Here is a 15,703-nt window from a genome sequence, read left to right on the forward strand (position 1 = left end):
TTGATTTTTTTGGCATCGATGTAAACTTGTACTTTAATTTCTATTTTTCCTTAAGCTTTTTGAAGTCTCCTTGCAGCATACCAGCACTGCATTCCTATTTTTCATCAGAGAAAAAGAATATAAACATAAAAATTTATTTGTTTGTATTGTACATGTAATATTGAAATCAGCAAACTAAGCCCTGCTGCTTCTACTTGTGATCAAAGAAACAAAAGGCAGAGGCTGGTGAAGAAAGGAATTTACTTCTGCGACCAGTTTACAGGGAGACAGCAAGTATCATCAAACTGTCACAGCAAACACCATCAGACTGTCTCAAAAAAGCTCAACAGGTGGAGCTAGCAGGAAATGTGGTGGTTACGGCGCTGGATTCTCACACGTTCAACCACAGTTCAAGTCCCAATCCTGTGGCTTGAAAATCACGAGTGCATACACGGGTGTGAGTGCCCAAAGTCCTGAGAGGAGGATGAACAAGAGATTGTGGCTTGGCCATCCCCTCTAGAGGTGATTTCTCACTATCCTTTTCTCTATCTCCAGTGAGCACAGGTACCGTATAGGGAAAAAAAAAACTTAAAAAATAAAAGTCTCAATATGTATAGATACAAGCACATGCATATCACTCCCCACTACAATCAATCAATGTCAATTGCTTTTATTGAAATGATTATCCTGATTCTTGTTTTTCTTTAAATACCTAATCCTGGTTTCTCATCTGGCCATTTCGGTTCTTTTTTTTTTTTTTTTTCAAGATAGAGATTTCTGTAGATTGCATGCATTCAACAGAGAGAAAGGAGAAAGTGAGAAATCACCACCAAGAGGGGATGGCCATGCCACAATCCCTTCTCTATTTTCCTCTTGGGATCTTGGGCACACACATATACACACACATGTGTCCAGCTTGAGTTTTAAGTCACCGGGTCTAAGACTTGAACTGCAGATGACCACGTGGAAGCCCACCCACATAACCATTATGCCATCTGCTGGTCCCTCATCTGACCACTTCTTAAACAGAACTTCTCATGATTTAGCACTTGATCAGATTGTTGGAGTCACAGGCCTTTCTTAATTTCTTAATTTCTAAATGGCTACAATCTTTCTAAACCTCAAGCTGACCTACTTCAATATCACTGGAATAAAATTTTTCTAAAACTGAAACCATTGGAGCCAGCACGAGGCATGGTGGTTAAGGGTGCTAGACTCCCATGAGGCTGACTGTGATTTGAGTCCCAGACCTGACAGCTTGCTTTCTCACTTTCCCTCTCTTTTGCTCTCTCTCACTCTGTCCCTCTCTGGTCAAATTTAAATAAATAAATAAAGTTAAATAAGTCTTTTTTAAAAAAAGAAAAACTGGTAATATTAATTGTCTCTGACCAGGGAACACAGTAAACCATTATTTCAAAAGCTTTTTTAAAAAATTATTTTATTTGACTTTATTCATCACCTTTTTTTTTTTTTTTTTTTTTTATTTTTCCCAGGGGGACAAGACAGAGAAACAGAGAGAGGGAAAGTGAAAAAGCAAGCCACCAGGTCTGGGACTTGAACCACAGTCGACCATAAGGGAATCTAACATCTTAACCACCATGCTACCTGCTAGCCCCTCAAAAGTGTTTTCAACAGTAGGAAAAAATGTGAACCAATGAATATCTTTTACTCTGAATGCATACACTCTTATTAAACTGCCCTTGAGTTAAATACACTAAAGATAAATATGCTGATTACCGTGGTTATTTTAAATCTTTTACTAGGAATGATCATAACAATTGTGGAAATAGTCAAGCATGAATAGTCCAACCTAATTGGGCAGGAGATATTAATAGATGAGTTACCTAATCAAGCAAAGAAATCTGAGGTCAGTTACAAAATTTCATAGAGCCAAATCAGCATAAACTGTAAAACGTTTAACACTAACCATTGGTTTGAAATAGTTTTTGCTGTCTTTCAATCAGATTTAAACTCTCAGCAGTTTATAGCAATATTTACTTCCTCTCTCAGGAAGGTTGGCTGTGGCTTGGCTGGGCCTGGCCAAAATCATTTGGGCTTGACTCCAGGCTGCTGCGTAGGTCCAAGCCTGCTTCCTCATTCTCCTTGAACCAGTGGCTACCTGGGACATGCTCTTCTCATGAGAGGTCACTGGAGTCCAAGAGAGTAAGCAGAAACATAAGATGTCTCTTGAGGTCTTAGACTGGAACTGGCACACTTGTCATTTGGCCCACATTAACCAAACCAAGTTACAAGGCCAAGCATGTCACCAGTTGGGAGGAGAGGAGATGTCTCCTTCTTTCTGTAGTGGGGGACACTAAGAGTTACATGGATATAGAGTTCTAATACAAGCCCATGAAGCATTGGGAACAATGACTTAACCTATTACACTTTTTTTTTTAATTTATTTAAATAGTTTTTTATTTCCCCCCTTCAATTTGCCAGAGTGTATGTGTGCTTGCTGGAGAAAGACAGAAAAAAGAGACAAAAAATCCACAGGAGTATGGCCACACCACAACCCCTTCCTCATTCTCCTGTCAGGGTTTTGGGCATGCGCATACACGCACCTGGTGTTTTTTTCAAGCCACCAAGTCCAGGGCCTGAACTTTGCTCTTGGCCACCATGCCACCAGCTTGCCCAACATTCTAATTCTTTTTTTTTTTTTTTTGTACAGGCTTTTGCCTTAGGGTGTGTTTGCTTACCAGGTGGAGAGAGAAATAGACAGTGAGAGGGAAAGTAAGAAATCACCACCCAGAGATGGCCATGTTATAATCCCTTCTCCTTCTGGGATCTTGGGCATGCACTCATATGAGCCTGGTATGATTTTAAAGCTGCCTTGTTTAGGACTCAAACTGGGGTCAGCCATGTGGGAATCCAGTGATGTAACTGCTACACCATCTACTGGTCCCTAATGCTTTTTTTTTTTTTCTAATAACTTTTTAAAAAATTATCTTATTTAACTTTATTTAATTATTTCTTTTTATTTTAACAGAAATGGACAGAGTGAGAAAGAGAGAGAGAGGGAAAGTGAGAAAGCAAACTGCCAAGCCTGGGACTCGAACCACGGTCAGCCACGTGAGAGTCCAGCACCCTTAACCACCATCCCACCTGCCAGCCCCCTGGTCCCTAATTCTTAAGTGAATTCTTTCCTCAGAGGATTATTTCATTTTCTTTCTGTTGATACTAGTATCTCTTTTGCCAAAAGTCTGTGAACGCATCTTTTGGATTTACAACCTCCTATACTCCTTCACTCTCTAGACCATTTTGGAGAGATTTCTATAACAAAGAACATATGTATTTATTTTTAAAATGGTCCTGATGTTTACAGATTAATTTAGAAAAATAAGACATGAATTCAGAGGAGTCAGGATTTTCATATGCTTCTATTTATTTACTTCATTTTTAAATCAAATTAAGATTCTGATTGCAAGGGTATATGGTCTTATTTGTATCATCCTTGGAAGTTTTTTTTTTTTGGGAGAGGTTTTCGCTATAGGGCGCGTGCGCTCACCAGACAGACAGAGAGAGACATAGAGACAGAAAGCGAGAAATCACCCCCCAGGGGGGATGGTCACACCGCAATCCTTTCTCCTTCATTCTCCTCTCGGGATCTTGGGCACGCATGCACACGCGCCTGGCGTGAGTTTTAAGCCACTGAGTCTGGGACGCGAACCGCGGTCGACTATGTGGGAGTCCAGTGACATAGCCATTACGCTAACTGCTGGTTCCCTTTTTCTTTTTCTTTTCTTTTTTTTTTTTTTTTCATCCTTGGAATGTTTTTACTCTCCCTGTTACAAATCAGCCATCAGCAACCAAAGTCTATAAGAATTTGCTACTTCTTTTTTTTTTTTAATAAATTGTTTTTTTAGAATTATTTAATTTTATGTATTCTTTTTTTTTTTCATTTGACCAGAGCGAGACACGCACACAGAGAGAGAGAGAGAGAAGGAGAGAGAGGGAAAGTGAGAAAGCAAGCCACCTGGTCAAGGACTTGAACTGTGGTGCACCATGTGGGAGTGTCCAGTGCCTTAAACCCCTATGCCACCTGCTGGTCCCCAGAACTTGCTACGTCTGAACCAGAATTGTAGCACCATGTCTCCATGCTTCAGCCTCTACTTTATACCTATTATGGTATGTTCAAAGAACTTTGTATTTGAGATAACTGATGCTATTTATTTATTTAATTTTAGAGAGATGTTTTGCTATGGGGAGCATGCACTTGCCAGAGAGACAGAGAGACAAAAAACAAGAAATCAACCCCTGCCCCCCCTCAGAGGGGATGCCATGCCACAATCCCTTCTCCTCCATTCTCCTCTTGGGACTCTGGGCATGCTGTACATGTGAGTTTTAAGCCTTTGGGTCTGGAACTTGAACCACAGTGGACTACGTGGAAGTCCAGTGATATAATCATTACACCATCTGCTAGTCAAAATTATTTTAAAATTTGCTATAGGGCACATGCATTCAATGGAGAGAGACAAGGAGAAAAAAAAAACTAAGAAATCAAGCTACCAGATCTGGGACTCAAACAACTGTCGACCATGTGAAATTCCAGCACCCCAACTACCACATCACCTGCTGGCACTGGTTGATGCAATTTAAATAAATAGAACATTACATCAACTTAGGTAAGTCTACTTTTTTTTTTTTTAAAGTTTGCTAAGGGCATGTGCACTCACCAAAGAGAGACAAGAGAGAGACAAGGACAGAGGAAAAGTGAGAAATCACCCTACAAGGGAGATGGGCATGCTCCGATCCTTCTCCTCCATCTCATCTCAAGATTTTGAGCATGCACACACTGACACCCAGAGTGTTTTTCAAGCCACCTGTTCCAGGACTTGAACCACTCCATTGGTCATGTGGGACCCAGCTGCTTCAACTACCATGCCACCCACTGGCCCAGGTAAGTAATTTTTTTTAATTCTATTTGTAATTTTAGAGGATTTAGCAGTTTAGAAAAGCTAACACTTAACTTTACAGTTCCCATTTTAAAGTGTATAACTGAGTAACTGATATTTGACTTAAAAATAACTTTAGTGTTTACAGATAGCATTGATATTTATGCACTTATTTATTTTTATTATACAATATTTTATTTTTAAAAAAAACTTTGTTTTCTAGACCACACTTTCACATTAGAGATTCCCATAGTGGGAAAATAATAATTTATTCCTTATAATTTTATATTAGTGGGCAGATTATTTTAGGACAAGTATAATGCATTTGAACATTACATCTCAGTTTAGAATCTGTAACATTTTGACACATCTACAAGGTGGACTTCTTCCCTCAATTAACTTCCCTATATTCAGAAGTTCTCTAAGATTTTCTCCCTAGCAAGGAAAAATTCTTCATGTGTGATATTAGCATTCTCTCATTTTAAAGCTTCCCTGGATATGTAACCATCAGTTGCAGTCAACTGTGGTTCATCAGTAGCTGGTACTAAATGAGCAAAAGGGGAAGTTTTCAAAAATTAAACAGTTTTCTAATTTCTAGCAGTCTTTACTCAAGACTTAATAGTCTTTCCCTTTGTCCATTATTCTCAGGACAAATGTAGACCTTTGACCATGTATTGATAATAATAAAGTTGAATTCTCTTCAAGAGACTGATAAACAGCAAAAGCTTTTATATAATGTTTAATTATAGTGTGAGTCTTATGGGAAGTTTAGAGACAACCCCATTAACTCACCAGAATACAAAACTCAGTCTCATTTCTGGATACCTTTCAAACCTTTTCTTCAATAATTCAATTCTGAAAATAACCGTGTGATTAAGAGAAGACACCTGTTCACCAATGAAGCTATCTGTTACTTCCTCCTTATTACAAGCCGACTAGCATGACAGAGCCAGGCAATTCTTTTTTTTTTAAGAGAGATTTTTGTTATAGGGTGTATGTGCTCACCAGAGAGACAGAATGTGAGAAATCACCTCCCAGGGGGGTGGTCATGTGGCAATCCCTTCTCCTCCAGTCTCCTCCTGGGATTTTGGGCTTATATGCGCATGCGCCCAGTAGGAGTTTTAAGCCACCAGGTCCAGGACTTGAACTGAAGTTGACTACATGAGAGTCCAGTGACATAACCATTACACCATCTGCTGGTCTCCACAATCATTTCTTAAGGTAATATATCAAAAAGATCAGAGCTTCCACAACATGGCAATAGCTTTGCAGATGCTCACATCATGATAGTTGAAATAACAAAGCCCAGCAAAGGTTAAAGCTGAGAGGACCAAAAGGTTTGCCTTGGCAGTTTTCTGCAATGCATTTCCTATGAACAAGGTCAGTAACAACTTGTCCAAGGCCCCGGTGACTATGGAGAGTGAGGGCTGCATCCAGGGAGTAGTCCATGGCAGGGCAAGGATTCAAATAAGCAGCTGGGAGCAGGCCCAGGAACAAAACACTGACAATTCTGTCACTGGTCCAGTGGAGAGATGCAGCCTTGGAAGCACAGTGGTGGTTAGGAGACAGGTGAGTGTGTTGCACTCCCTGCATTCTATACCATCCTGGGGAAGACTGGTCCTGGAGAAATGCAGAGACATGAGCAGGTCTGACCACTGGGGTTCACAGGAATAGAGCTTGGCTTCCTTGAGAATTGCAGAGGACACTCAGCCTCCAGAGGAGTGACATCTCGTTCCTCAAGGTCACCCAATCACCCAGAAGCAGTTATCAGTATTACAATATTTAAAAGAACTATGTATTTTGGAAAGGTTTTTCTCATGAGCTCCAGCATTTAAAATGCCTAATATAAAAGAGAATGTATTGAATTTATAAATGCAAGGTTTAAAAAATTCAATTAACTAAATTAGAAATAGGTTAAATTTTGGGACCAGCAGTTGGCATAATGGCGATGTCACTGGACTCCCATGTAGTTGACCGTGGTTCAAATCCTGGACCTGGTGGCTTAAACTCATGCCGGGTGCGTGTGCATGTGTGCCCAAGATCCCTAGAGGAGAATGGAGGAGAAGGGATTGTGGCATAGCCATCCCCACTGGGAGGTGATTTCTCACTTTCCGTATCTCTGTTTGTCTCTGTTTTTCTGGTGAGCGCAAAAACCCTATAGCAAAAAAAAAATTTTTTTTGAGAGATTTTTGCTATGGGGCGCAGGCGCTCACCAGACAGAGAGAGACAGAGAGACAGAAAGCAAGAAATCACCCCCCAGGGGGATGGCCACGCCTCAATCCCTTCTCCTCCATTCTCCTCTAGGGATCTTGGGCACACATGCACACGCACCCGGCATGAGTTTAAGCCACCAGGTCTGGGACGCGAACTGCGGTCGACTACGTGGGAATCCAGCGACATAGCCATTACGCTAACTGCCAGTCCCAGCAAAAACTTTTTTAAAAAATAAGAAATAAAGAAAAGAAATAGGTTTAATTTTATAACAGATTTATTTATTCAAGTGGACTTGTTTGAACAGTATCAGTTCAATTTAAAATTTTTTTAGATTAAAATTAAATAGGATTATTTATTTATTTTTAAATTTTATTTATTATTATTATTTTTAAATTTGCACATTCATTCATCAGAGAGAGAGAGAATGTAAGAAAATGAGAAAGCAAACCACCAGGTCCAGGACTCGAACTGCAGTTAGCCATGTGGGAGTCCAGCAACATAGCCATTTCACTAACTGCTGGTCCCTTATTTATTTACTTTTTACATTTACTCACTGTGTAGCATTCCAGCATACCAAATGGATTTTCCCATCATGAATACACTGCATATAGGTCCAGTCAGAGACATTACTGTAACGTTATAATCAACAGATTTCTTTCCCTTTGGGGTCCCTTAAATGTTGTTCTTGCCAACGAAGTCCAGGGGCACAGTGGCGGCTGTGGTTAGATCCTGTGGGGCACCAAAGTCCTCCACACTGAACGGGCTGGCGCCTGGGAGGACCTGAGCTCAGTGTGAACACATGGATACAGAGATGGCTGCAGGCCATGATCTGTCCCTTCATGTGAGGTTTGAGGCCCAGAGAGCTAGAGAAGCCACCAATGGTGGCCCAGAGATGGGAGGAGGGGTGAGCATGGGGGTATATCCAGCCCTGAACTCTGCGTCTATGCAAATTTGAGGGATTCTAGTGGCCAATCAGAGCAAGGTTTCGAAGGTCAGGTTTTTGGAACGGAACCAATCATGGTAATTGTTTGCTCTCTGAGAAACCTCAGCAGACTCGCTGGTGTGCAGCTTCCCACACCTGCTGACCCCGATCTTATCATTTTAACTAAAAGTTTCCAGGACCTGCATATGCGGAGTGGTTACATCACTGGACTCCCATAATCAGCTGTGGTCCCACATAGTCAACCATGGTTAGAGTCCCAGATGTGGTGGCTTAAAACTCATGGTAGAGGACCAACAGATGATGTAATAGTTACGTTGCTGGACCCCCACGTAGTCAACCATGGTTTTAGTCCTGGAACCAGTGGCTTAAAACTCACACCAGGTACATGTGTGTGCATGACCAAAATCCCAAGAGGAGAATGGAGAAGAAGGGATTGCGGCATGGCCATCCACCCTGGGGGGCGATTTCTCACTCTCTATCTCTCTGTCTCTCTCTTTCTTTCTGGCAAGTGCACATGCCCTTTAGCAAAAATCTCTCTTAAAAAAAAAGTTATACTAAAAAAGTTCTTCCAATTGTCATCTTAATATGTCAAACATTAATTTTTAAAACTCACAAAAAGTCTAATCTATGTGTAAAAGTCTCTCTAGGATAGTTTAAAAATTCATATTGATGAAATCCATTTGATGAATCAGGTTAGGTAATAAAAGTTAAAGAGCTATCTGATTATTTCAAAGGAAAATATCAATCCTTTGTTTAAATACAAAAGCAAACAGACTTAGAAAACTTGAGATGCTTCTTGCAAGCCCATTCTTCACTTGAAATCAGCAGGGAACTCGGAAACAAAACAGTGCAGTATGGGTTTCTACCTTCTCTACACTGCAGTCAGGACCATCATTCTAAATATCTGCTGCAAAAACTTTAACCCTTCCACAACTTCCCACTGCCCCCAGGATCAAGCCTAAATTCTACAAGGTATCACGTACTCTGGCCCTGGCTGATGTCTAAAGTCTCAGGAAGCCAGTCTTCCCTGGTTCTCTGTATTCCAGCCACATGAGCCTCTTAGCACCAACAAAGCCACAAGTACTCTTCCTTGCTCAAAGTTGAACAAAGCCATTCCCCTGGCACGTACTGTTTCCCAACCATTCTCTCCCCGCAGCATACGCAAATTTACTTACATTTTCCCAAAGAGGACTTGTCCCGTATGTAAAATAGGTCAAGGATCCTTAATTTAATTTTATTTATTTTAAAAAGAATTATTAATTTATTATTATTATTATGAGAGAGATTTTTGTAATAGGGCATGTTTACTCACCATAGAGACAGAGACAGAGAGACAGAAAGCGAGAAATCACCCCTCAGGGAGCATGGCCATGCTGCAATCTCTTCTTCATTCTCTACTTGGGATCTTGGGCATGCACACATACATGACCAGTGCGAGGTTTTTTTTGTTTTGTTTTGTTTTTTTGCTGTATTTTTAATAACTATTTAATTGTATTTATTCATTCATTTCTTTTAATTTGACCAGAGAGAGATACACAGAGAGACAGAAAGGGGAAGTGAGAAAGCAAGCCACCAGGTCCAGGACTCGAACCATGGTCGACCATATGGGAAATGTCCAGCGTCTTAACCAGCACGCTACCTGCTAGTCCCCGACCAGTGTGAGTTTTAAGTTGCTGAGTCTGGGACTTGAACCACAGTTGACTATGTGGGCACCCAGCAATGTAACCATTATGCCATCTGCTGGTCCCAATTTATTATTATTTTTAAATTTAACCAGAGAAGGAGAGAAAAAGGAAAGTGAGAAAGCAAGCTGCCACGTCCGGGACTCAGACCATGGTCAGCCATGTGGAAGTCCAGCACCTTAACCACCACACCTGTTGTGGTCCCAGGATTCTTCATTGAAAATCTTTGAAAACACTTGGAAGAAATCATATCTGTTTGTCTAGTAACACTCTCAAGTATACTTAGGTTGTTTGTAGTATTTTGCTGTTGCAAACAATGACTTAATTAACTCCTTTGTACATTAATGTGTCACAATAGTTGCTGTTGTGCCTCATTGATGATCCCTTGGCACTCACTTTAAATGCAGTGATCTCTTTACTTGAAGCACCTGTGATTCTGCCCTGGGCGCTCTCAGTGAGAGGCGAGAGCTTAGTATATGAGTAGGCGGGTACGGCAGGGCATTAACAGTTCCTCTCCCATGCCCACCATCCAGCAATGGATAGGAATTTGTGAATAACTACCCCAACTTCTTTGGCAAGACACTCCTGAGGCAAATTTCATATAGTCTCCCTGAACGGTATTGAGTCCTAGTAGAAATCTATTAATGGATCTTCCACCCTGCATGAGCTTCCTTCCTTCCCTTCTCTCATTTCTCCTCACTCCTCCACCCATCAGTGACTCTGCGATTGCTGTTCAAATAAACCACCTACATTCAAATCCTTGTTTCAGGGACTATTTGAGCAAAAACCTAACCTAAAGCATTATATTTGCTTAGTTAGTGACTCTCAGGCTAATTACTCAAGTAGAATTACCAGTTCAAGGGTAATTTTACATTTTGATAAATAATGCTACATTGCTTTAAAAAAAATTTTTTTAAAGTTTTTTTGCTACAGGACACGTACACTCTCAGGAGATTGTAAGAGAAAGGGAGAAATCATTCCCCGACACAAGTGGGGACAGCCACATCACAATCCCTTCTCCAGTTTCCTTCCAGAATTTTGGGCATGACGCATATGCACCCAGCATGATTTTTAAGCTGCAAGACCCAGGATTCAAATTATATTTGACTATGTAAGAGTCTAGCACCGTAACCACGATGCCACCTGCTTGACCCCAAATTGCTTTTTCTAAACATTTAGTATAGGGAGTGCCTACTTAGCAAGGACCATTTAATTAATTTTTAAGATTACTTATTTCTTCCATAAGCAAGAAAGGCAGAGAGATAAAGAGAGCAACCCAACAGAGTCCTGACATCACTATCAACCCCAGCCTTCTGTTAGCACTGGATCATGGGCAAGTGTGTGCCTGGTGTACTCAGGGAAGTTTCCAGACTTAAACCAGGAACCTTCTCAAATGGGATTGCTTCAAGGGCTATTGCATTTTACTGCTATGCCACTGTCTAGCATAGCAGTTAAAAATAAAAAAATTTTTAAAAAAACTTTTTTTTTACTTATAGCATTTGAGACTTTTCTGGCAGTGAGCATCTATTAGTCAAATTACCTACTACCATCTTTTAGTAAAGTACTTAGAGAACAAGGACTTTTGAGTCAGGTAAATCCAAGTTAGAATCCCACATCTTACTTTTTTTTTCAGGTTTTTGCCATAGGGTGTGTGCTCTTGCTGGAGAGATAGAGAGATGGAGAGAAGGAAAGTGAAAAATCACCACCCAGGATGGCCATATCCCCCTCCTCCATTCTCCTTTTGGGATTTTAGGTGTGCATGCACATGTACCCGGTGTGATTTTCAAGCTGCTGTATCAGACACTCCAATTATAGTCGGCCATGTGGGATCTTACTTTTAGCTTACTTGTTAACTATTTGACCTCCTCTCTAAGCATCATTTCCTTCTGAATAAAAGCAAAAAGCTGTATACATTATTTGGGAATTAAATGTGAGAATACATATTTTTTTAAAAAAGAGAATCAGCCTCATAGTATAATGATTATGTCCTGTGCTTGGGGCACTGGATCACACAGGGCTGACCATGGTTTGAATTCTGGCCCTGGTGGCTTGAAAACCATGTAGGGCATGTATGCATGTGTGCCCCAAATCCTGATAAGATGAAGATATGGAATAAAAAGTATTGCAGTATGGGAACCAGCAGTTAGCGTAATGGCTATGTCACTGGACTCCCACGTAGTCAACCATGGTTCGTGTCCCAGACCTGGTGGCTTAAAACTCACGCCGGGCACGTGTGCATGCGTGCCCAAGATCCCGAGAGGAGAATAGAGGAGAAGGGATTGCGGTGTGACCATCCACCCTGGGGGGTGATTTCTTGCTTTCTGTCTCTATGTCTCTCTCTGTCTGTCTGGCAATCGCACGTGCCCTATAGCGAAAAAAACCTCTTCAAAAAAAAAAAAAAAAGAAAGAAAAGTATTGCAGTGTGAGGGGACCAACAGGTGGCATGGTGGTTAAGGGGCTGGATGCTTCCAAATGGCCAACCATAGGTTGAGTCCCAGACCTGATGGCTTGCGTTCTCACTTTCCCTCTTCTCTCTTTCTCTCTCTGGTCAAATAAAATAAATGAATGACTAAATAATAATAATAATAACAATTCTAAAAAAAATGTATTGCAGTGTGAACACACCCCACGGGAGGAGAGTTCTCTCTCTCTGGCAAACATACATACTCTTTGACAATAGAAAAAATATGAAAATGAGTATAGTGTCTGGCAAGTAGTAAGAGTCAAATCAATGGTAATTGTTACTATTACCATAGGGAAGGAAAATAGGATTCAAATGCAGGTCCTGTAGTACTAAGTACAGTACCTATGACTTAGAAGATACTTAAACATTATTGAACTACTTCATCCACAGAGGTATTGTAGAGGTCAAATGACAGAATGTGGATAAAAGTATTTGGGAAATGATGGCCCATCTACAGTGGTACAACACTCTTCAATGCCAGAAGCCACGTGGAAGAGTGGGTTTGTTTCCAGTGTCTTTGTACATGCTCTGCATGCTCACACGCATGCCTGTGCTCCTGGCTCACAGAGAAATGCTGGGGAAAGGGTGGCCATGTGAGACCATATTGAAAGTACTTGTCTTTCTCTCTTCTTTCTCTTTCTGTCTCTCTCACAAAAAGAAAGAAGAAAGGAAGGAAGGAAGGAAGGAAGGAAGGAAGGAAGGAAGGAAGGAAGGAAGGAGCTATTTTAAAGTATTGGGAAAACTAGAAAATACTGGAGAAATGTGTTGCTACCTGTCCTCGATCATTGGTCAAAGTTTTGCTTTTTTTCAAAGAATGGTTGCCTAGACACTTGTCGCTGTTCTTGATCTTCTATAAAATCAATATTTTGAGACATTTTTAAGACTTCATTCTGTGTGAAACTGTCATTTATCCAATTATTCTGCTGGTAGTTGCCCCACTTAACTCTCAGGAACAACTGCTTTCAGGATAGACTCCAACAGCCAGTTGTCCACTATCAAGCTCCAGCAGGCAGTGGATCTGTGCTATAGGCAGGCAGGTCAGGGTCAGAAGTATAATGTTTTGATCTGGATGTTTTGAGATAGCTCAAATTTCAAATTTTCAGATATTTAAAAATAATTTTTGTGAATCATTATATTCATTTTTACATAAGTTAGGCATTATCAACTTAAGTATTCCTTCCTCAGAGTTCTGTTGACCATCTATTATTAGATAAGCACTGTTAAAATGTTGAACAGAGAGATATGACCCTTGTCCTCATGGAGTTTATAACCTTGTAATTATATAAAGCACTAGATGTGATTTAATTTTTATAGTTTTATAAGGTTTTCTATATAAGTAAATTCAAAAGTTGGAGGAAAAGGTTTTCAAGCTCTGTCTGCCCTTTTCTTTCCTTTTCTCTTCTTTTAATTGCCAGAGGTATGATATGTACCCTCACCAGAAATATATATATATATATAGGCCCTAGACTCCCATATGGCCAACCATGGTTCGAGTCCCATATATATATATATATGGAGAGGTCGGGGGGGAAGAGGGGGAAATCAGTCCCAATGGGATGTGGTAACATTGCAATTCCTTCTCCATTTTTCCATCCTCTTGAGATTTGGGGCACACATACACCCAGAGTGTTTTTCAAACCTTAGGGGCCAAGATTAGAACCAGGGTTACCCATGTAGGATTCAGCTCCATTAACCACTAGGTTACAGAGAAAATTCCACATTTTTATTTTTTAGATTTTTGCCATAGGTTACATGCACTCACCAGGGTGAAACAGACAGAGACAGAGAAAGGAAAAGTGAGAAATCACCCTTCCCAGGGTGGATAACCATGCCATAATCCCCTCTCCTCCATTCTCCTTTTGTGATTCTGGGCATGCATACACACACACACCCGACATGTCTCTCAAGGCTCCAAGTCCAGAACTCAAACTGCCAAGTCAGCCATGTGAGATCCAGCACCTTAACCACCATGCCACCACTGGCCTGAGATTTTTTTCATTTTCACTTTAGCTGTGCAGAGGTATGAAGGATAATAACTTTCCCAAAAGTCCTCCCAGAAAGAATGAAAAAGAAAGAAAAATTCACTTTATATCCAGGCACTTTGATTAAATTATTTAATTAAATCACAACAATTTGTGAAGAAGATGTTCTTATTTCCATTTTAAGAAGTAGAACTGATATATAGGAAAGCTATATTCTTGCCAAAGCCTACCACTAACAAATGCCATTACTAAAATAGAACCTAGCATTTCCTGATTCCTAGCCCAAGCTTTTTCTCCAATTCCATTCTACTCCAACTCTAATCAAACAACCAATTTCTTTAAAAGAATTATTTACTTAATTTTGTTATTTTTCTTTATTTTTAAATTTGACCAGACAGAGAAAAGGAGAGTGAGAAAACCAGCCGTCAGGTCTGGGACTTGAACCACAGTAGGCCTTGTGGGAGTCCAGTGCCCTAACCACCATGCCACCTGCCGGCCCCAAGCAACCAACTTTTAAGCCAAATAAATATTATTGAATGTACGTGCTATGTGTGGGATACAAAAGAATATGGTCTTAAACTCAAAAGATTTAAATCTGGTTGTAAGATGCAAAGTTTAAGAGTTTCCAGGAAATATATATAATGTGAGCTTGAGTGGTTCAAAATTGCTTCATACAAAATATATAAACTGCCCCAAACTGTCTCAGGTATCTGAATTTCTCATATCGAGGTGAGGAAATATACATAAGGTAAGCTTAAGTAGGTCCAGGCAGTTTTATAGAAAATATGTAAGTTGCTCTAAATTCAGAGACATCTGTATGTCCCATTCCAAGGTGATATCTCTAGTCACAAAGTATTTCGTTACTTTTATTGCCTAACTTCTCTTCAAGAATGTAGCTCTCAGCTTTGCGCAGTGGCAGTATCGTAGCCAATGAGGTTTATCCGACGCGCGATTATTGCTAAAAGAATGTAGCTCTATGAGGTCAGGAATATGTTGACATATCATCAACCTTTGTGTCCTCAGAAACTAACACATTACTTATTACATAACAGATCGTAGAATTTGAGAAAAGTTAAATTGAGATGACTCTTGAAAAATGGGTATGAAAGGATGATTTAAGATTAAAAAGAGGGGGACCAGTAGATGGTGTAATGGTTAAGCTGCTAGACTCCCATGTAGTCTTACCATGGTTTGAGTTCCAGACCCAGTGGCTTAAAACAATGAGTGGCCAGAAGGTGGCATTGTGGTTAAGGGCCCTAGACTCCCATATGCCCAACCATGGTTCGAGTCCCATACCTGGCAGCTTGCTTTCTCACTTCCCCTCTCTCTGTCTCTCTCACTCTGTCCTGCTCTGGTCAAATTAAAATAAATAAATAAAGTTAAATAAAATAATTTAAAAAACACACACACACCCCAAAAATTCATGTTGGGCACATGTGTGTGCATGCCCAAAATCCCAGGAGGAGAATGGAGGAGAAGGAACTGAGGCATGGCCGTTTCCCCCCGGGGGTGGGGGGGGGGACGAGTCTTATCTATCTGTCTCT

At 40.5% G+C, this 15,703-nt stretch overlaps 2 pseudogenes; one reads left to right on the forward strand and one right to left on the reverse strand.

Moving 5' to 3' along the window:
* Positions 1-6,112: 6,112 nt before the first annotated feature.
* LOC102478529 (succinate dehydrogenase [ubiquinone] cytochrome b small subunit, mitochondrial-like) lies at positions 6,113-6,602 on the reverse strand (annotated as a pseudogene).
* Positions 6,603-15,060: 8,458 nt separating this feature from the next.
* Positions 15,061-15,185, forward strand: LOC114007200 (uncharacterized; annotated as a pseudogene).
* The last annotated feature ends 518 nt before the right edge of the window (positions 15,186-15,703 follow it).

The sequence above is a fragment of the Tupaia chinensis genome, unplaced genomic scaffold (assembly GCF_000334495.1).
Source record: "Tupaia chinensis unplaced genomic scaffold, TupChi_1.0 Scaffold000139_1, whole genome shotgun sequence".
NCBI classification, from domain to species: domain Eukaryota; kingdom Metazoa; phylum Chordata; class Mammalia; order Scandentia; family Tupaiidae; genus Tupaia; species Tupaia belangeri.